Genomic DNA, 24,022 nt, shown 5'->3' with positions numbered 1-24,022 from the left:
GTTTTTATCTTATTTATTTTGCCTTCCCTTCCTCTATGTTCATCTGTTTTGTTTCTTAAACTCTACATATAAGTGAGATTATATGGTATTTTTTTCTTTGACTAACATTTCTCTTAGCATAATACACTCTAGTTCCATCCATGTCGTTGCAGATAGCAAGATTTCATTCTTTTTTGATGGCTGAGGGTTTTTTTTTTTTTTTGTCTTAATGAGTTTGACTTTATATATTCTAGATACAGTTTCTATATCAGGTATATGGTTTGCAAATATTTTCTCCCATTTTGTAGGTTGTATTTTACTTTCTTGATATTTTTTTAAATGTTTATTGTTGAGAGAGAAGGAGAGAAAGTGTGGGGGAGGGGCAGAGAGAGAAGGGGACAGAGGATCTAAAGCAGGTTCTGCACTTAAAGCAGGTCTGAGCCTGTTGTGGGGCTCAGACTCACAAACTATGAGATCATGACCTAAGCCAAAGTCAGATGCTTAACTGACTGAGCACCCAGGTGCCCCAATGGTATTTTTTTTTTTTTTTAATGTAGGCCCTTCACCCAGCATGGAGCCCAATGTGGGGCTTGAACTCACCTGACCCTGAAATCAAGACCTGAGCTGAGATCAAGAGTCAGATGCTTAACTGACTGAACCACCTAGGCACCCCCATTTTTTAATCTTTATTTATTTTGAGACAGCAAGTGAGGGAGGGACAGAGAGAGAGAGAGAATCCTAAGCACACTCTGCACTGTCAGCACAGAGCCAGTGTGGGGCTTGATCCCACAAACTATGAGATCATGACCTGAGCCAAAATCATGAGTTGGATGCTTAACCGACTGAGCCACCCAGGCACCCCAATATTTGATGTTATTTTTGAAGCACTAACATTTTTTATTTTGATGAAGTCGAATTTATTCTTTTCGTTTAGTTGCTTATGCTTTTAGTGTTATCTCTAAGAAACCATTTCCTAACCCAAGGTCACAAAAATTTACTTCTATTTTTTTTTCCTAAGAGTTTTATAGTTTTAGCTCTTACATTTGTGATCCATTTTGAGTTAACCCTTATATATGGTATGAAGTAGGAGTCCCAATTAATTTTTTTATATATGGATATGTAGTTTATTTAAAGACTGTCTCTTTCCTATTACATTTCCTTGACATCTTTCTTGAAAATCAGTTGACCATAAATGTAAGCATTTACATTTCTAGTCCATTGATCTATATGTCTGTTTCTATACCAGTACCATGCTGTCCTGATTGCTGTGTTTTGTGGTATGTTTTGAAATCAAGAAGTGTCAGGACTGTAACTTTATTCATCTTTTTCAAGATCATTTTGGCTATTTTGGGTCCTTTGCATTGCTGTGTGAATTTTAGGATCAGCTTGACAATTTCTGCAGTTTTGTGTAGCTTTCATATCTTTATGAATATATAAATATGTCTTCTACAACACATTTATATTTTAAACCAAATTATAATATTACATTTTTTCTGCAACTTTCTTTTCTCCCCAGTGTTTTATTATGAAAAATTTCAAACATAGAGATAATGAAAGAATTGTAGTAAACACCCAAACACACTGCCCTCTCCACCCCCTACCCCCAGTCTATATTCTACAGGTGACATTTTGGTATATTTCCTTTATCATGTAATAAGCCATTCCTAGCCATAGCCACATATTCTGTCTACTCCTCAAACCACCTTATTATTTTGTGCATTTTAAAGCAAATTACATTTATCAGTATACTTCACTTTTAAATATATCATCATATGTATTGTTAACTAGGTTCAATTTTTTAATAACTTTTTTATACAAAGTGAAATGCACAGATCTCGGGTGTATATCTTGTGAGTTTTGACAAATACATTCACCTGTGTAATCTTAACCCTTTTTTAAGACACAGACCTTTTCATCACCCCAAAATATTCTATATTTTCCCACTCAATTTCTGTCCTTATCCCTTGTGAAAAACAACCACTGTTCTAATTTTTTCACCATAAATTTAGTTGTTATAGAATTTTGTGCTCTTGTACAAGGCTTCTTTACTCAGCATAATGCTTTTGAGATTCAGTCGTACTGTTCATTCATACTATTTGAGAATCATTCACACTATTGTGTATCAGTAATTTTTGTTGTTGTTGCTGAGTAGTAACCATTATATGATGCCCCATTTTTTAAATCAATTCTTGTATTGAATAGATTTCTACCTATCTGTACCACCACAAAGTTCAGATAAGGTTTTTGTTTACATTTAAATTACGATTGTTATACTAGTTATAGTAATGATTATTAGGAAGCTTTGTAAATGTAGAAATACTCCCTGAATTAAATAAATGCTTTTATCAGTCTTTTACATATACTAGAGATTATGCAGACTAGTTGTGTTCATTTACCCTGGAAGGACTAAAATTTAAAACAAATAGCAAAGAAATTTTACTGACCTTCCTAACTTGCTTTCTCTTACTTTACAGATGGACTTCTCAAACTTTCATGTGCATTTAAATAACCCCAGTCACCAGGGGATCTTGTTAAAATGTAGATTTTGATTTGGCAAGTTTGGAGTGAAGCCCAAGATTCTGCATTTCTAGTAAGCTCCCCGCTGATGCCAATGATGCTGATCCCTGGAGTAGCAAATATCTCCAGCCAAATTGCACTGCTTACCCTTCTCTGAATCTATCTTGAACTCCCATTTCCATGCCTTAAAATAAGCATGTTTAAAATACTTAGGACAGAAAGGAAAAGAATCCATAAAGTAAGAATAGGACATTATGTAAAAAGAATAGGCAGTTTTTTTTTAAGAACAGGCAGAATTTTTAAAGAATCAGATATTCTATAAATGAAAAATATTTCATTAAAGTTAAAAAATAAGACCTCAGTGGAAGGGATGGAATCTTCTTCATTTATTTATCTACATTATTCAGTTAGGACTTAACATGTTGCCTAAATTATTACACAATATTTTTGTAAATCTATGCTTCAGAGAATGACAACAGCTTACTCCTTCTTTGTTCATTGCCATATATAATGGGTACTAAATAATCTTTGATGATGAAGAAATGAGGATGTTTGGGGCTGCAAATAACAGACAACCCACCTCAAAATGGTATAAATAATTCAAGAATTTGTAATCTTACTTATCTTACATAAGAAGAATTCTAGAAATAGGGAGAGTACGTGGAATATATGATCAGGATGCTGGATCTATTTATCTTGTGTTTCTCCTGACTTTGCCCTCCTCAGTTTTGTCAGCTTTGTCTTCATGCTTGCTTTCTTCATGATGGCAACATGGCTGCCACCATCTTTCAGTCACCAGCTGAAACAGCAATTTTCCTTGTTTATGTCCTATAGGAGATAAAAACCTATCCTCTAATCATGGAATAAAAATCTTTTAATACACAGTTGCCGGGGGAAATGCCACTCATGGCAATGGGATAGATCATCTTTGCCTGAGTTAGTGTGCTACATGGAGCAAAGAAGTGAAAACCTGGACAAATTTTTCTCTTAGGAAGGGAATTAGAGGAATGAATGCATGGTATGCAACAAATAGTGGCTCTATGATGGCAAATTTCATATCAAACAAAAATTATAAAAGTTTTATAATAGCATGCTAGAATACAAATAGAAAATAAGAAAAAAACCCAACCAGAGTCCTTCTACATTTGTCTTCCTTTGTATTTGCTAGGACTATTTGGTTGCACATTAAAGAAAACCCAATTTGAATGGCTTTAATTATAAAAGATTTTATTGGAAGATAATGTTATCATAGACTAAAAAATTACATTGGGGGCAGAGTAGAGGTATAGATCTACCTCTGGAAAAACTAGAACCCAGGGTATAAAAGTCATCAGAGGTCTTTTTCCATCCCTTTTCTGCACCTTTCTGAGCAAATTCCTCTCTCTGCAGATTGACTGCCTCTGCTTCCCTACTCCACCCAAGAGCCACAAGATTGCTGATAGCTCTAGCATTTTTTACTTACAGCTTCAACAGCCATTGGGAAAAGAATGGCTCAAGTCTTTGTGTCCAAAGTCCACATATTCCTGGATATGCTCTGGTCCACCCAGTTTGAGTCAGATGCCCACCTTCAGAATTAATTGTGGTCAGAGATGTGGGGTTAGATTTTGCAAAATGGGTATCCCACAATAATAATATGGATGGGAGTTCCCGCAATAGCAATATGGATAGGATCCATAACAATATGGATACCATAGGTATCCTGTAAACTGATGATGAAAGATTTAGGATATTCAGTATCTAAATGTTTTGTCCTTCACAAATACAAAAATGACACTTAGTGTAGAAGTGGAGAGGAGGGGCGCCTGGGTATCTCAGTCGATTAAGCATCTGACTTCAGCTCAAGTCATGATCTCCTGGTTGATGAGTTTGAGCCCTGCATCAGGTTCCATGCTCACAGTGTGGAGCCTGCTTGGGATTCTCTCTCTCTCTCCCTCTCTCTCTGCCCCTCCCCCTCTCATGCTCATGCTGCCTCTCTCTCAAAAATAAATAAATAAACTTTTAAAAAAATTATAAGGATATTGCATATTTGTGGGTTTTTTAACCATTTCTTCTCCCTCCCTCTCTTTCTTCCTCCCTCCCTCTCTTTCTTTCTTTTTCTTTCTTTCTTTCTTTCTTTCTTTCTTTCTTTCTTTCTTTCTTTCTTTCTTTCTTTCTCTCTCTCTCTCTCTTCTTTCTTTCCCTCTCTCTCTCTCTCTCTCTCTCTTCCAGAGAGAGACAGAGCATGTGTGAGTGGGGGAAATGGACAGAGGGGAGGATGGAGAGAGAGAAAGAGAACCCCAAGCAGACTCCACTCTCAGTGAGGAGCCTGACACAGGGCTCAGTCTCATGACCCTGGGATCATGACCTGAGCTGAAATCAAGAGTTGGACGCTCAACTGACTGAGCCATCAAGGTACCCCAGGAAATTGCATATTTGGTTACTAAATAACATCAGATTTCTAAGTGGCAAGCTGATCCCATGTATGTTATTCCCTGATAGAATAATTGGGGGCAGGGGAATGGCCTTTCTTGAATAAGAAAGGAGGAGCACCAAAAAGTGTCCACATTCAAAAATATATTTTGTGCTTTTATAAGTTAAAAATTGTTGTGGCTTAATGAGTCTGGGCCTATCAGAGTTGATACTTAGTAAGTGTATATGAAATTAAATATTTAAAATATCTTACACAAAAATATACTTTTGGGGCACCTGGGTGGCGCAGTCAGTTAAGTGTCCTACTCTTGAGCTCAACTTAAGTCATGATCTCACAGTTTGTGAGTTCAAGCTCCACATCAGGCTCTGTGCTGATGGCATGGAGACTGCTTAGGATTCTCTCTCTCCCTCTCTCTCCCTCTCCCCAGCTTGTGCTCTCTCTCTTTCTCTCTCAAAATAAATAAATAAATAACACTTTAAAAAATTAAAAAAATATATAACTTTTAAAAATTATTAAAAAGTAAGTGGTTAGAACCCAGCAATTGCACTACTAGGTATTTATCCAGGGGATCCAGAACATGCACCCCAATGTTGATAGCACTATCAACAATAGCCAAAGTATGGAAAGAGCCCAAATGTCCATTGACAGATGAGTGGATAAAGATGTGGTATATATATACAATGGAGTATTACTTGGCAATCAAAAAGAATGAACTCTTGCCATTTACAACTATGTGGATGGAACTAGAGTGAAGTTAGAGAAAGAAATATTATATGACTTAATTCATATGGACATAAGGGAAGGGAAGCAAAAATAATATAAAAACAGGGTGGGGAGAAAAAACATAAGAGACTCTTAAATATAGAGAACAAACTGAGGGTTGCTGGAGGGGCTGTGGAGGGGGGGATGGACTAAATGGGTAAGGGGCATTAAGGAAGACATTTGTTGGGATGAGCACTGGATGTTATATTTAGGGGATGAATCACTGGAATCTATTCCTGAAATTATTATTGCACTATATACTAACTAACTTGGATGTAAATTAAAAAATAAATGAAAATAAATAAATAAAATAAAATCTTTAAAAAATAAAATAAAATAAAATGGGCATATACTAGGGGCCATGAGCTCTAATAGTAGGAATTTATGCCAATAAATGTTAGCACCATTTATGAATCTCAGTGTCCATTGGTTATAAAGTGACATCTAAAATTATATTATGAAAAAAATAAAATTATAGCTTTATAATTTTATAGCTACTGACATGGAAAGATATTTTAAAATATCAAGTTGAGACAATTCATGTAACACCATTCCATTTTTATAAAATAAAAACTACCTGTGTGTGAATAAATATGTGTATGCCCTGTAAGCATAAGATACATCTAACAATTTTGCTGCTACAGAGTGGAATTGGCTGGTGAGACTCTCATGTTTTACTTTATACACTTCTGTACTGGCTTAAATTTGGCAATGAGTGTGTACTTTTATAATTAATGACAAAGAGATCTCCAGTAAAAAAAAAAAAAAAAAAAAGAAAGAAAGAAAAAAGTAAGTGGTTAGAATTTAAAAATTGCAAAGACCTATATTAAAAAGTAAAATTCTTAAGGGGATCCTTGTGCACCTGTGGTGGCAATGTAAATTGGTGCAGCTACTGTGGAAAGCCACTATGGAAGTTCCTCAAAAAAACAAAAATAGAACTACCATATGATCCAGGTTTTCCATTTCTGGGTATTTATCTGAAAAAAAAAGTAAAAAACTAATTCAAAAAGATCTATGCAAAAAACAAAAACAAAACAAAAAATATATTCATCCCTTTGTTCATCACAGCATTATTTACAATAGTTAAGATATGGAAACAACCTAAGTGTCCATCAATGGATGAATGGATAAAGAAGGTGTAGTATAGATAGATACACAGTATGTATATACTATAGTGTGTGTGTGTGTGTGTGTGTATCTCATTGTGTGTGTGTATATATATATATGTACATATTTCATTTCATATATACACAATGAAGTACTACTCAGCCATTAAAAAGAATGAAATCTTGCCACTTGCAACAACATGGATGGATCTTGAGGAAATTTCCCAGGCAAAATAGTCAGAGAAAGATGAATACCATATGATTTCACTTATAGGTGGAATGTAAACAGAAAGAAAACAAAACCCACAAACAAAAAAAGAATAAATGAAGCAAAACTCCTATGATACAGAGAATAGAATGGTATTTTCAAGAGGGGAGGGGGATTGGGAGTTGGGCAAAATGGGTGAAGTACAAACTTCCACTTATAAAATAAATAATTCATGAGGATGTAATATACAGCATGGTGACTATAGTCAATAATATTGTAATGCATACTTGAAAATTATCAAGAGATTAAATTCTAAAAGTTAACTTTCTATGAGGATGGATAGTAATAGATTTATTGTGGTGATCACAACTACACAAATCATTATGTTGTACACCTGAACTCAATGTTACATGTCAATTATACCTCAATAAAAACATTAACAAAATAGAATTCCTTTTTGCTGACTCCAGAAGTAACCTCAGGAGCATTTCATGGGTCCTCCTTTTTAACTAATTTTATTTCATTTTATGCTTTTTAGTTAGCTTTAAAAAATAATTTAAAACTCAATATACCTTTATATGAAGCTAAACAATACCAGAATACATAAAGAAATATAATCTCGGGGTGCCTGGCTGGCTCAGTCGGTTGAGTGTCCGAGTTTGGCTCAGGTCATGATCTCACGGTTCGTGAGTTCCAGCCCTGCATGGGGCTCTGTGCTGGTGTCTTGGAGCCTGGAGCCTGCTTCAGATTCTATGTCTCCTTCTCTCTCTGCCCCTCTGCTGCTCCCACTCTGATTCTCTCTCTCAAAAATAAATAAACATTTTAAAAAAATTTTTTTAAAGAAAGAAATATAACCTCCCTTTCCTTCCAATCTCAAATAGCTGTCTGGCAAAGCAATTTTTTTTTAAACGTTTATTTATTTTTGAGACAGAGAGAGAGAGAGCATGAACAGGGGAGGGTCAGAGAGAGAGGAAGACACAGAATCCGAAGCAGGCTTCAGGCTCTGAGCTGTCAGCACAGAGCCGGACACGGGGCCCGAACTCACAGACCGCGAGATCATGACCTGAGCAGAAGTCGGACACTTAACCGACTGAGCCACCTAGGCGCCCCATGGCAAAGCAATTTTGACAACTTGGGTTACATCCCTTCACCCATTCTACATGGTTATGTATACTTGTACAACTTTTCTTTAAAAAAATAAAATAAAGGAAAGGAAAGGTGTGTAGGGGGGTGAAATCATACATTTGAATCTGTAACTTCTGTGTCTGGTGGACTATCCTCCAGACCTTTGTCATCCGATGGGGTAGTCTCTAGCCACATGTAGCTATTGAATACTTAAAATGTAGCTAGTCTGAATTGAATTGTGCTGTAAGTGTAAAATTCATACCAGATTTCTAAGACTTAGTACAAAAAAGAGAATGTAAAATACCTCATAAATAATTTTTTTATTTATTACATGTTGCAGTGACAGTATTTAGATATATTGAGTTAAATATATTTTTAAAATTAATTTCATTGTTTCCCTTTACTTTTTTTTAAAGTTTTGTTATTTATTTTGAGAGAGAGAACGAGAGCAAGGGATGGGCTGAGAGAGGGAGAGAGAGAAAAGCCCAAGCAGGCTCTGTGCTGTCAACACAGAGCTTGATGAGGGACTCGAACTCACGAACTGGCGATCATGACCTGAGCCAAAACCAAGAGTCAGACACTTAACCAACTGAGCCACCCAGGCATCTCTCCTTTTAGTGTTTTTAATTTAGCTACTAAAAACTTGAAATTACACATGTGACACATTACATTTCTATTGAACAGTGCTGCTCTGAACTAATAGATGAAGATCCTAACACTTAATAGTTGTATAATAGTCTGCAGTAGGGATATTTATTCCCCATTGATTACATTCAGGTTTTTGAGGCTTGTTTTATTTGTTTGTACATTATGTTGCTGTATCAATTATCTTTTGCTGTGAAACAAAATCATCTAAACTTAGTGGCTTAAAACAATGTTATTTCTCACAATTCTGAGGGTTGGTTGATCAGTTCTAGTTGGGCCAGCTCAGCTGGTCCTGGGTGATTTATGTTGGCCTAACTCATGTATCTGGGGGCCTCAGCTAGGATGGTTGGGATAACCAGAGGTTCTCCACATGATCTCTCATCCTCTAGGAGTCTGGTCTGGGCTTTGTGTTCACACAGTGGTGGAAGTTGTTCCTAGCAGCGAGAGAGAGCAAGCTCCAATGTGTGATTATTATACCTTCTGCTTATTCCATATTTGTACCCTTTATTGGCCAAAGAAAGTCACATGGTCAAGTCTAGGATTCAAAGGGTAGAGAAATAGACTTTACCTTACAGTAGGCAGAGACTGTACTTCTCCAGGAAGGAACAGCAAATCACATTGCAAAAAAGGCAAGTGTACCGGGAGCTATAGGGAACTACATATATGAAATGAAAATCCAAAAGCTACTGCTGGAGAGCTGTGTTATGTTGAACTTCTCCCTTCTCCCTAAAACTAACATGGCATAGTCAGTAGGGGAGGCCCCAGTATAAGGAAGAGAGATCTGAGTCAGGAATAAGCATTAAGGCCCAGTGAATGCCTTGGACTCTGACCCATTACTTTAACCACTCCTCTTAAGAACTGAGGGGCCCAGGAAAGCCTTTTAAGGTTGGCAATATGAGGAAATGGAGCAGAAGTGTTCTCCTCCCTGAAATCTACAAAAATGAACCATATGCCTCAAACGTAACCAAAATGTTCCACCGAGTAAAAGTTAAGGTGAAATGAGTGGTAGTTGTGGTTAGAGCCATTGTCCCCTTAGTCTTTTTATGTTCTTAGTTGCCTATGAGTTTTCACAACTTTTACAACACTAGTTCCTTAGAATTTCTCATTAGAAACTTCAAGAACTACCAGGAGGGGGTCCTTGGGTGGCTTAGGTGCCCGACTCTTGATTTTGGCTCAGGTCATGACCTTGCGGTTTGTGAGATCAAGCCCTGTGTTGGGCTCTGCCCTGACTGCCTGGAGCCTGTTTGGGATTCTCTCTCTCCCTTTCTCTCTGCCCCTTCCTTTCTCGTGCTCTCTCTCTCTCTCAAAATAAATAAATAAATGTTATTAAAAAAAAAAAAAGAATTACCTTTAGGGTATTTGACCTTGCTGCGGGTATCTTCCATTAAGTCTCTCTGAAAATATCTTTGTTTCAAGATCTTTCTTTTTTCTTTTTTTTTAATGTTTATTTATTTTTGAGACAGAGCGAGACAGAGCATGAACGGGGGAGGGGCAGAGAGAGAGGGAGACACAGAATCTGAAGCAGGCTCCAGGCTCCGAGCCGTCAGCACAGAGCCGGATGCGGGGCTCGAACTCAGACCATGAGCTCATGACCTGAGCCGAAGTCGGACGTTTAACTGACGGAGCCACCCAGGCACCCCTCAAGATCTTTCTTGAGGTGATTTTGCTAGGACATAATTGTAGGTCAACAGTTATTTTCTTCTCAGACTTTAAAGATATTACCAGACATACCTCAGAGATACTGCACGTTTGGTTACAGACCATGGCAATAAAGCAAATATCTCAGTAAAGCAAGTCAACTGAATTTTTTGGTTTCCCAGTGCATATAAAATTTATGTTCAGGGGCGCCTGAGTGGCTCAGTTGGTTGAGCATTTGACTTCAGCTCAAGTCATGATCTTGTGGTTTGTAAGTTTGAGCCCCGTGCCGGGGCTGACAGCTCAGAGCCTGGAGCCTGCCTCAGATTCTGTGTCTCCCGCTCACTCTGCCCCTCCCCTGCTTATGCTCTGTCTCCCTATCTCTCAAAAATAAACATTAAAAAAAAATTTATGTTTACACTATACTGTAAGAGTATAGTTAAGTAAGAGTGCAATAATAGCATTATGTCTAAAAATACAATATACATGCTTTAATGTAAAAAATACTTTATTGCTAAAAAATGCTAACCATCATCTGAGCTTTCAGTGAGACATAATCTTTTTGCTGGTGGAGGGTCTTGCCTCAATGTTAATGGCTGCCGACTCACCAGGGTGGTGTTTGCTAAAGGTTGGGGTGGCTGTGGCAATTTCTTAACATAAGAGCGATGAAGTTTGCCATATTGGTGGACTCTTCCTTTCACAAGATGATTTCTCTGTAGTATGTGATGCTGTTTGATAGCATTTTACCTATAGTAGAGCTTCTTTCAAACTTGGAGTCAATTGTTTCAAACCCTGCTACTGTTTTATCAACAACATTTAGGACTTGAATATTGCTACTGTTTTATCATTTGTTGTCATTTCAACAGTCTTCACAGCATCTTTACCAGGGATAGATTTCATCTCAAAAAAAACCACTATCTCTGCTCATCCGTAAAAAACAAGTCCTCATTCATTAGAGGTTTTTTCATGAGATTCCAGCAATTTAGTCACATCTTCAGGCTCTAGTAATAATATCAAAGATCACTGGTCACCATAACAGTTATTAATGAAAAAATTTAACATATTGTGAGAATTACCAAAATGTGACACAGAGACAAGAAATAAGCAAATGCTGCTGGAAAAATGGTACTGATAGACTTGCTCGATGCAGGGTTGCTACAAACCTTCAATTTGTAAAAAAATAAAAAATAAAAATAAATAAATAAATAAAAATGCAGTATCTCTGGAGCACAATAAAGGGAAGAGCAATGGGATGCCTGGGTGGCTCTGTTGGTTAAGCGTCTGACTCTTGATTTCAGCTCAGGTCATGATCTCACAGTTTGTGGGTTCGAGACCCGCATCCGGATCTGTGTTGGCAGGACAGAGCCTGCTTGGAATTCTTTCTCTCTCTCCGCCCCTGTCCTACTCACTCGCTCTCTCTAATCATTAAAAATAAATAAAAATTAAAAAAAAAATAAAGCGAAGGGCAATAAAATGAAGTATGCCTGTATTCCACTATCTTCTGGCTTCCACTGTTGCTACTGAGAAATGTCCTGTCATTTTCATTTGTTCCTTTGTAGGTAAGTTGTCTTTCTTTCTAGCTGTTATAGTATCTTTTTCTTTACTTTGGTTTTCTGTAGTTTCACTATAATGTATCTTGAGTTCTTTTCACTTATTTACATTGGGAATCATGTAGTTTCTTCAGACTGAGAATTTGAGTTTTATAATTCTGGAAATTCTCAGTAATAATTTTTCAAATATGGCCACTCCTCCATTTTCTCCATTTTCCTCTTCTGGAACTCCAAATGTACATTGAATCTTTGCACTTTATCATCAGTGACACACTTTCATCCTTTCCATTTCTTTGTGTCTGTGTTATATTCTAGGTAACTTTTTTGGGGTTGTCATCTAAGAAATTAATTATTCCACTGAGTTATTCAGCTGTTTAATTTTCCCATTGATTTTATACTTTCAAATATATTTTTCTTTTCAGAAATTCTGTTTGATTTTCTCATCACTACCCCCTCTCATGCTATATTTTAACCAAGGCAAACAAACTGCTTGCAGTTTCCCATATGTTGATAGTAGTTAAAGCTTGGATAATGGATGTGTAGGGATTCATTGTACACTTTCATCTACTTTTGATATGTTAAATAATTTCCATAATAAGTTTAAAAATTAGAGGTGGGGAATATTATCATACTCTAAAAGGTTGGAAACAATTGAACAATAGGCTGTATGAAAACCACCTAAACTGGGGCACAGAGAATTCTGGGGTATGGAACTTTTCTTGGGATGCAGTAAAGGATTCTGAATGGGACAAGGACAGTCAAATAGGAGGCCGTGGATATGTGGGAGACAGGAAAAGAGACATTGGAAATGGGAAATGCATTCTAACTCTTGGTAAAAGGACACCAAAACAATCTATTCATTTTTCCACGGTGGCTAGAATCAGAGAATCACTAAGAATCATCTCATATGCTACCTTCATTTGAATAAGATGGGTTGCTGGCGTTGATTTCAGGGATTTTTGGAAGGTGAAAACTCTGGCTTCTGCCAGGGTAGAATCATTGCTCCATTCTAGCTAGTCCAGTATACCTCTTGACTTAACTGGTGTCATCACAACCAATCCACGCCTTGCCATGCTAAGAAAAAGAGCATAAGAGATGGTGAAGAATAGTTCAGACTTCCTTTCTTAGGTGACATAATTTTCTCTTCCCACTTTCTCTGCTGTCATGAAAATTTGAAGAAAACTTTTAATTAAAATCAGCAGAGCCTCACACCCAAAGATTTTCCACACACAAAATATATCTTTGGAATCACCTAGGTTTCTCTCGTAAACATTTTAATAACACTTCTCTCTCTTAAAAATGTGATTACTTATGTCATGTTATTAGATCTTTACAGCAACTCTCTTGGGTGAACCAGTTATTACTAAGTCATTTTATAGAAGGAAAAAAAGAAACAGTACTTTTATGCTTTACTTTAGTAGCTTTGGGTTCCTTCAGTTTGACATCTCATTCCTGGCACATAGTGGGATCCCTCAATAAATATTTGTTGGATGAATGCCATTTAAAATATGGTTGGATTTATGAGATTTTTAAATTTTATGTACAGTTTTTCAAAAAGTGAGATTCTCTTTTGGCTCCCTCCAATATAGTCTGTTTGAGTAGGAAGAAATCTCTGCAGTGATTTAGACAAGTAAATTTTTATTTGGAAAAACTGAGTTAGAAATGTCCCCTTGAGCTATTTTCCACCCCAAAAAGATACTGTCAAGCTATCATATATAAATGACAACTTCATTGGCTACATATTTTCTTTCAGATATGATAAAATAATATTATAATGAAAAACTTATCTAAGAAGTTTTGAAGGAAAACCCTCTAAGTCATTAAAATGTAAACCAGTACAAAAACTTCACTACTTTAGAATAAAATTTAATATGGGGCACCTAGGTGGCTCAGTCGGTTGAGCATCCGACTTCAGCTCAGGTCATGATCTTGTGGTTCATGAGTTGAAGCCCCACATTGGGCTCTCTGGTGTCAGCCCAGAGCCTGCTTCATATCCTCTGTCTCCCTCTCTCTCTGCCCCTCCTTCACTCTTTCTCTCTCTTTCTCAAAAATAAAAACATTTAGAATAAAATTTGATATAGGAAAAGCTTGATAGTGAACTGTATATGATTAATCACATTCCTTAACATTTGCTGAGTGTTACTTGAAGCCATTATAAATGCGAAAATTAAAACATTATAATTGTATTGCTGCTGAGATTAACACTTCCAGATATTTTAAACATTACAACAAAGACACACATGAGGGCGCTCTAATCAGTCGGAAACTGGAAGTGCATAAGTATTTCTTGCTAGGACTTGAATATTTAGTAAGTCAAAACAATATGATACTTTATAGATATACAGATGGAAGAAATGAAGCCCAAGGATATTGTGACTTTATATGCCCTATTCTTTAGAATACAGAGAGTATTAATATTTTTTAAAATATTGTACATTTCCTTGTCAGTGAATTTATGCTGGAGACTTTGACACTCATCCTGGCAACTCTATTTAAAATCTTTACCCAGGGGGGTGCCTGGGGGGCTCAGTCAGTTGAGCATTCGACTTTAGCTCAGGTCATGATCTCGCGGTTAGTGAGTTCGAGCCCCGTGTCGGGCTCTGTGCTGAAAGCTCAGAGCCTAGAGCCTGCTTCAGATTCTGTATCTTCCTCTCTCTCCGCCCCACCCCTGCTTGTGCTCTGTCTCTCTCTGTCTTTCAAAAATGAATAAACATAAAAAAAAAAAGAAATTTAAAATCTTCACCCAGGCCATGGTTTAACTAACTTATTTATGAGATATGTAGAACCAATTGTTTGAAATAGTTTTTATGAATTTTTGCTCCACAAAGTGTTAATTTTTTTTATTTTTTAATTTTAGAGAGAGAACATGCAAATGAGGGAGAGGGAGAGAGAGTGAAAGAGAGAGAGAGAGAGAGAGAGAGAGAGAATCTCAAGCAGGTTCACCCTCAGCTCAGAGCCTGATCCCATGACCCTGAGATCATGACTCGGGCTGAAATTAAGAGTCAGACCCTCAAGTGACTTAGTCACTCAGGCACCCCTGTTTTGTTTTGTTTTATTTTCAATAAAACACCATATGTGTTTTATTGTTTAGAAGAAAGAGGAACTCTATATTTTGCTATTTGCAAAGAGTAATTTTGTTGATTCAATTTATTTTCTCTCTCCACTGTTGTTTCTTTTTTTTTTTTTTTTTTTGAAGTCCACCCATGTAAGTAATCTCTCCACCCATTGTGAGGCTTGAACCCCAACCCCAAGATCAAGAGTCATATGCTTCTTTGACTGAGCCAGCCAGGCACCCCCACAAAGTGTATTGTACTTAAAAAAATGTTTATTATTTATTTTTGAGAGTGAGAGAGACAGCACAAACAGGGGAGGGGCAGATAGAGAGGGAGACACAGAATCTGAAGCAGGCTTCAGGCTCTGAGCTGTCAGCACAGAGCCTGACGCGGGGCTCGAACCAACACACTGTGAGATCATGACCTGAGCTGAAGTCGGACTCTTAACCAACTGAGCCACCCAGGCACCCCTTAATTGTACTTTATTTATACTTAAAGCTGATTCTCAACTGATTTCTGTGGTTATAATTCTTAATCTTTTCACCATCTCTGATATATTCTTAGTTTGTTCTTTGGCTTTCATATAAAGTTACCAGGCTGCCTGTAGAATTTTCAGAGAGAAGACTTATAAACATCCACAAAGAGTTTATTAGAAACTATAATGAGAATATAGAATGTGGATATCCCCCCCAAATCAGTCTATATATGACAATATTTTTTATAGATAATTTATTTCAACTTAAGTACTACCATTGTCACAGGAATATTTGCTTCATTAGGCACCCATATAAGTTGGCTAGTTCCACATTTCTACTTTGCAAAGGAGTTTCTTTTCCCTAAGTATTAATTAAACTCATTTTTTTTTCAAAAATAAAACAGTAAAAAATCAAACAAACAAACAAAAAACCTAGGGCTCTCCTTTAAGGATGAGATGGTAAGAAAGAAAGTATATCATGAATCTTATTTTCTGAATTTTTCATTATGAATGAATACACACACACACACACACACACACACACATACACATATGGCATGTCCATACATTTGATCACCTGATTTATTTGTATTTTGTGAATCAGAAATTAAGCCTTTTCCTATTCTTGAAAGTACTTGACACTGCTATAATACAAAACATGGGATTTTTATTTATTTATTTTTATTTTTTTAATTTAAGTAACCTCTAGGCCCAACCTGGGGCTTGAAATTATGACCCTGAGATCAAGAGTGGCATGATTTACTGACTGAACCATCCAGGCACTCAGAAAGCATGAGATTTTTTTATTTTATTTAATTTTTTTTTAAGTTCATTTATTTTTGAGAGAGAGAGAGAGAGAGAGACAACATGTGCTGGGGAGGAGCAGAGAGATAGAGAGAAAGAATCCCAAGCAGACTCTGTGCTGTCAGCACACAGCCTGATTTGGGGCTTGATCCCAGGAACCATGAGATCATGACCTGAGCCAAAATCAAGAGTTGGATGCTTCACTGACTGAGCCATCCAGGTGCCCCAAAAGCATGGGGTTTTTAAATTAGGGATGCAAATATTGGATTACACTACAAATACTAAAAGTTGTGTTTCTATTTAGGTTTTGTCTGTATTTAATTAAATATATCAGACAGTAAAAATTTAATAGCGTGCATATGACACTGTATAATTTGGCCCTGACCACCACCGTGTTTCATTTCTTATTACTTCCCATTAAGTCATTCCATGTTGGTCACACTGGTTTTTCTGTATAGCAAACATGCCAAATGTCTGCTTGGAACAGCACCATTGCACTTTCCGTTCTCTCTACTTGGAATATTTTTATGTTATTTCTTTCCTTTGATCATTGGAATGAAAGTTCTGAGATAGCAGGGGTCTTCTTTGGACCCTCTGTCTCCCTCTCTCTCTGCCTCTCCCCCACTTGCACGTGCGCGCTCTCTCTCTCAAAAATACATAAACATTTTTAAAAAGTCTATTTTGTCCAATATAATATTGCTGTCCCAGTTTTCTTTTCACATCCATTTGCATGATAAATGCTTGTCCATCCCTTCACTTTCAATCTGCATGTATCTTTAGGTCTCAATTGAGTCTCTTGTAGGCAGCATATAGATGGGTCTTGTTTTTTTATCCATTCCATCACCTTATGTTTTTTTGATTGGAGCATTTAGTCCATTTACAAAATAATTATTGGTAAGTATGACTTTTTAGTCATTTTGTTCCTTATTTTATGGTTGTTTTTCTAGTTTTCCTCCATTCTTTTCTTGCTCTCTTCTCTCACGATTAGTTGGCTTTCTTTAATAATATATTTGGATTCTTTCTATTTTTTGCATATTATTACTGGTTTTTGATTTGTACACCATTTGGTTTGTATATAACATCTTTTAAAAAATTTTTTTTTAACATTTATTTATTATTGAGAGACAGAGACAGAGCACAAGCAGGAGAGGGACAGAGAGAGAGGGAGGCACAGAATCTGGAGCAGGCTCCAGGCTCTGAGCTGTCAGCGCAGAGCCCAACATGGGGCTCAAACCCACAAACTGCGAGATCATGACCTGAGCCGAAGTCGGATGCTTAACCAACGGAGCTACCCAGGCACCCCTATAACATCTTCTGTATATAGCAATCTGTATTAAGTTGATGGTCGCTTAAGTTTGAATCCATTCTTTACTCCTCACTACCCCACGTTTTAGGTATATGTTGTCATACTTTACTTTCTTTTATTTATGAATCTCTAGACTGATTTTTACAGATATACTTATTTTTACTGCTTTTGTGCTTCATCCTTTCCTTACTCTTGCTTATGGTCTTTCCTTTCCATTCAGAGTCCCTTTGACATTTTGTGTAGAGCTGGTTTAGTGGTCATGAATTCCTCTAACTTTTGTTTGCCTGGGAAACTCTTTATCTCTCCTTCTATTCTGAATGATAGCCTTGCTAGATATAGTATTCTTGGCTGAAGATTTTTTCCATGAAGCACTTTGAATATATCATGCCACTTCCTTCTGGCCTGCAAAGTATCTGCTGAAAAATCACCTGAGAGCTTTATAGGATTTTGCTTTTATGTAACTGCTTTCTTTTCTCGTGCTGCTTTAAAAATTCTCTCTGTATCACTACTTTTTGCCATCTTAGTTATTATGTGTCTTTGTGTGGGCCTCCTGTGTGGGCCTCCTTGGGTTGATTTTGTAGGGGGTTCTCTGTGCCTCCTGGATCTGGATTTCTGTTTTCTCCCCCAAATCTGGGAAGTTTTCAGCTATTATTTCTTCAAATAAATTTTCTGCCCCCTTTTCTTTCTCCTCTCCTTCTGGAATCTCTATAATGCAAATGTTATTACACTTGATGGTGTCACTGATTTCCCTAAATCTATTCTCATTTTGCATAATTTTTTTCCTTCTTACTTGCTCAGCTTGGTTACTTTCCGTTACTCTGTCCTCTCAGTGGCTGATTCATTCTTCTACCTCATCTAGTCTACTATTTATTCCATCTAGTGTATTTTCAATTTCATTTATTCTGTTCTTCATTTCTGATTGTCTTTTTTATCTCATTGTTAAGGATTTCACTGATGTCCTCCACTCTTTTTTCAAATCCAATGAGTATTTTTATGATTATTACTTTAAATTCTTTATCACGCATGTTACTTATCCCTATTTCACTTAGGTCTCTTGCTGTGATTTTGTTCTGTTCTTTCATTTGGACATATTTCTCTTTCTCCTCATTTTGTCTAACTCTCTGTGTCTCTTTCTGTGTGTTAGGAGACAGCTGCATCTCCTGCACTTGAAAATAATGGCCTTATTATGAAGAAGTCCTGTAGTGTGCTGCTGTGCTGTGTTCCCTGTTCACCAGAACCTGGAGCTTCAGGGGTATCTCCTATGTATGATGCGTGTGCCTTGGTTTTGTGGCTGAGCTGCTTTTTCCTTTAGTCCAATTGTCTGCAGTGGATCTCTCTGCATGTTGTGGGCAGTGTTTTGCCCTGTGTTGTTAGTGGGCCAGTCTGGGTATGCCTTGGGCTTGAGTTGTGTCAGACTAGGCATTTGCCAGAGATGTAGTAGTGCCAAACTGCAAGGCACTTTCCCCGTGTTGCCCTTGAGAAGCTTACATCTGTGAGTGGGTCCAGCAGTCAGACCAGTTTTTTGCCTCTAGCCTATTAATGGGACCTCCATCTGATGGGTATAGGTGGTTATCTTACCCCTTCTCTGGGGCAGGAATCACTTTGGAGTGTTGCTGGCCACTGTAGAGGCTGCTTGTACACTGCCAGGCCTGTGGCACTACCCTTTATTGGTTCTGGCCAAGAGTATATTGGAGAGAGCAGTTCTGCTGAAACACAGCACTGGGGAAAGGGGGGAGTTGATGGCAGTGCCCCAATATAGTTTTTACTCTTACATTTAGGTATATGATCTATTTTAAATTTTACACATAGAAATTTTAATTAATATTGTTGAATAAATGAACAAATAGCATTGTTAGATTTAAACTATTCATATTATCCACTGTTGATGGGGAATCTGGTAAATAAAAGCTCTCACACAATATTTTTGGGAGTATAAATTGGTACATCCTTTTTGGAGAACTATTTGACAACAGCTGTATAACTTTAAAATGTTTATACTAAACCTTCAATACAGTAATTGTATTTCTAAGAATTTATCTTATATATGGTAGTTCTCTTAATCAGTCTTCAATTAAACAGCTCACCAGCATAACCAAAAATAACTACAATTCTGTCTCTAAAGTATACTGACAGATGCCCACAACCCAGTGAACATTACACTAAAAAAACTAAAATGAGAAATTGTAACCCATGTGTTTTGGCTATGGTTTATGCAAGAAATATGATGTAAAACTATAATCAGTGACTCATTCTGAAAGACCTTGACTCTTTGTCAAAAAATTGGAGAAGAAAAATACATTTGTGTGTGTGTGTGCTTAAAATTTTTTTTTAATGTTTATTTATTTTTGAGAAAGATAGAGACAGAGTGAAAGCAGGGGAAGGGCAGAGAAAGAGGAAGACACAGAATCTGAAGCAGGCTTTAGACTCTGAGCTATCAGCATAGAGCCTGACACAGGGCTCGAACCCATGAACCATGAGATCATGACCTGAGCTGAAATTGGACACTCAACAGACTGAGCTGTCTAGGCACTTCAGTGTGTTTAAAAAAAAATTTTTTTTAATGTTTATTTATTTTTAAGACAGAGAGAGACAGAGCATGAACGGGGGAGGGTCAGAGAGAGGGAGACACAGAATCTGAAACAGGCTCTAGGCTCTGAGCTGTCAGCACAGAGCCTGACGCAGGGCTTGAACTCATGGACCGCGAAATCATGACCTGAGCCGAAGTCGGCCGCTTAACCGGCTGAGCCACCCAGGCACCCCCACTTCAGTGTGTTTTAAGTTAATATAAAACATATAAAATATGTTATATCAATTTTTATGATGTCTTGCTTGAATTGATTAACCAGTCAACTATTGGTCCCAATAGGGTTGGATTGGATGGCTTCTACTCTACTCGTTCAAGAATAGGAATTGCAGCTTAACATAAAATAGCAAAAATTTGGAAATGGTGGGTTTAGTTAAATTATAAAACATTTATATAATGAAATGCTATGTGACTATAAAAAAATTATGTGGATCTCAATTTAAAAATGGGCAGAACAACAACAAAAAAGGGCAGAAGACATGAACAGGCATTTCTCCAAAAAGACATACAGATGACCAACAGACACATGAAAAGATGGTCATCATCACTTATCATCAGGGAAATGCAAATCAAAACCACAATGCGCTATCACCTCATACCTGTCAGGGTGACTAAAATAAAAAAACACAAGAACAGGTGTTGGTGAGGATGTGGAAGAAGAGAACCCTCTTGCACCATTGGTAGGAATGCAAACTGGTACAGCCACTGTGTAAAACAATATGGAGTTTCCTCAAAAAGTTGAAAATATGATGCAGCAATTGAGCTAATGAGTATTTACCAAACCAAACCAAACAAAACAAAAAAACAAAACAAACACAAAAACACTAACTCATAAGGATACACATACCCCTGTATTTATAGGAGCATTAATTATAATAGCCAAACTATGGCAGGAGTCCAAGTGTCCATCAATTAATGAATGGATAAATGTGTGGTATACACACACACACATACACACACAGACAATGGAATATTATTCAGCCATAAAAAAGAAAAAAATTGCTATTTACAATGACATGGATGGAACTAGAGAGTCTAATGCTAAGCAAAGTAAGTCAGTCAGAAAAAGACAACTACTATATGCTCTCACTCATATGTGGAATTTAAGAAGTAAAACAAATGAGCAATGGGGAAAAAAGGAGAGAGAGAGAGAGAGAGACAAACCAACAAACAGACCCTTAACTATAGAGAACAAAGTGATGATTACTAGAGGGGAGGTGAGTGGGGGGATGGGTGAAATAGGTGATAGAGATTAAAGAGTGCAATTGTCGAGGCACCTGGGTGGCTGAGGTGGTTAAGTTTCTGATTCTTTATTTCGGCTCAGGTCATGATCTCACATTTTGTGAGTTTGAGGCTGGCATTGGGCTCTGCACCGACAGCTTGGAGCCTGCTTCAGATCCTCTGTCTACCTCTCTCTCTGCCCCTCCCCTGCTTGTGCTCTCTCTTTCTAAAATAACATAAATACTAAAAAATAAAGTGCAATTGTCGTGATGAATACTGGGTGATGTATGTAATTATTAAATCACTATATTGTACACCTGAAACTAATGTAACACCGTATGTTAACTGACTGGAATTAAAAAACAAAACTTTACAAAAATGATGTAGATCTATTTATACTGACATCAACATATGTTTAACATATTTAAATGAAAAAAATCAAATTACAAAGCAGAATGTATAGTATAATATCATTTCCATTTTTTATCAAAAAATTCCAAAAAAACTCTTCATATAAGAGATATAGCTGTATATATGTGGAAAGGAAAGAATGTTAAATTATGAGTGTTTTCCATTGCTGCTCCTGGTCTCCCAAACTTTCAAGGAAGGAAGAGTCCTTTATTTACCTGACTAATGAGCCAACTATGGGATTACTTTCTCTGAAAAATGAAAAAGCCTACAGACTGCTTTACTTGAGAAAAGAATAGAGAAACATAAAGGAAAAGAAAGGGAAGAGGATGGAAGTTTGAGAAAAGGTGCCTATGAGTATGGAAGGAGAGAGAACATGAGCATGTGAGCAGTTTTGAGAGATGAAGAAAAAATGGCTAAGGTAGACATTTTGGAAGTTTTATGGTGACATGCAATATCATTTTCATGTTATTCATTTTCTCAAATGAAAAATGTAAAACTGACATTTGTTCCCTTATTACAGGGCAAAAGATTAAAGAAGTGAAATAAAAATGAGTTTTATTTTATTTATTTAAAAAAATTTTTAATGTTTATTTATTTTTGAGAGAGAGAGAGAGAGACGGAGTGCAAGGGGAGAGGGGCAGAGAGAGATATAGACACAGAATCCAAAGCAGGCTCCAGGCTCTGAGCTCTCAGCACAGAGCCCGATGTGAGGCTCAAACTCAACAAACTGCGAGATTATGATCTGAGCCGAAGTCGGATGCTTAACCGACTGAGCCACCCAGGCACCCCTAAAAATGAATTTTAATTCTACCCAATGCTTTTAGATCAAAGCTCTCTCATTGATAATGCTAAAACAACCAGCAGCCTTTATTTTTGAAGGCATTGACTAAACATAATTTTCACTACAGATATTTGCTCAAGTGCTGTAGCAATTGGGATCGTCAGCTATATAAGATGTGTATATGTGTGTATAATCGCATATTGTTTAAAACTTTTTATCAGATCATAAGCCTTCTGCAGTTTCAATGACTGCTTGCTTGTATATAATTTTTTCTTCTTTTTAAAGTAGACTATTAAAAAAATAAAATAGACTTTTTCAGAACAGTTTTAGGTTCACAGCAAAATTGAGAGGAAGGTACAGAGAATTCCCATGTATCCCCTGTCCCCACATATACATAGCCTTCCTCATTATCAATATCCCTGTATAGAGGGTGCATTTGTTACAATTGATAAATGTACATTGACACATCATTATCATCCGGAGTCCATAGTTTATATTAGGGTTCACTCTTATTGTTGCATATTCTATGGGTATGGACAAATGTGTAATGACATGTATCCATCATTATAGTATCATATAAAGTAGTTTCACTGACCTAAAAATTCTCTGTTTCACCCATTCAACCCTCCCTCCCTCCTAAACCCTGGCAAACACTGATCTTTTTACTACCTCACTAGTTTTCCTTTCCCAGAATGTCAAATGGTTGGAATTGTACGGTATGTAGTCTGAAGATTGGCTTTTTTCACTTAGTAATATTCATTTAAGTTTCCTCCATGTCTTTTCATGGCTTGATAGCTTATTTCTTTTTAGTGCTGAATACTATTCCATTGTCTGAATGTTCCACAGTTTATTTATTCATCCACTTACTGAAGGACATCTTGATTCCTTCCAAGCTTTGACAGTTTTGCTATAAACATTCCTGTGCAGGTTTTTGTGTGCACTTAATACACAAAACTCCTTTGGGTATATACCAAGGAGCTCAATTGCTGGATTGTTTAGTATGGGTATGTTTAGTTTTGTTAGAAACTGCCAAAGTATCTTCCAAAGTGGCTATATCATTTTTAGTCCCAATAACAATGAACGAGAGTTCCTGTTGCTCCACATCCTTGCCAGCACTTGGTGTCAATGTTGTGGATTTTGCCATTCTAATAGTTGTGTAGTGGTGTCTTATTTTAATTTGCATTCTCTGATGACCTGTAATGCAAAGAATCTTTTCATATGCTTATTTGAATGTGTATATCTTTTTTGGTGAGGTGTCTGATAATGTCTTTGGTCCATTTTTAAATCGGGTTGTTTGTTTTCCTATTGTTGAATTTTAGGAGTTCTTTATGTATTTTGGGTAACAGTTCTTTATCTGATGTATCTTTTGCAAATATTTTCTCTCGGTGTATGGCTTATCTTTTTATCCTCTTGACAGTGTCTTTTGCAGAGCAGAAATTTATAATTTTAA

The 24,022-nt window shown here is 36.8% G+C and overlaps 1 protein-coding gene across 4 annotated transcripts in view; it reads left to right on the top strand.

The window, feature by feature from the left end:
• RPS6KB1 (ribosomal protein S6 kinase B1) overlaps positions 1–24,022 on the top strand; it is a 111,762-nt gene that overhangs the window by 81,025 nt on the left and 6,715 nt on the right. The gene's annotated exons all lie outside the window — the stretch shown is intronic.

The sequence above is a fragment of the Felis catus genome, chromosome E1, assembly GCF_018350175.1.
Source record: "Felis catus isolate Fca126 chromosome E1, F.catus_Fca126_mat1.0, whole genome shotgun sequence".
Lineage (NCBI taxonomy): Eukaryota > Metazoa > Chordata > Mammalia > Carnivora > Felidae > Felis > Felis catus.
This window is presented reverse-complemented; position numbering and strand designations above follow the sequence as displayed.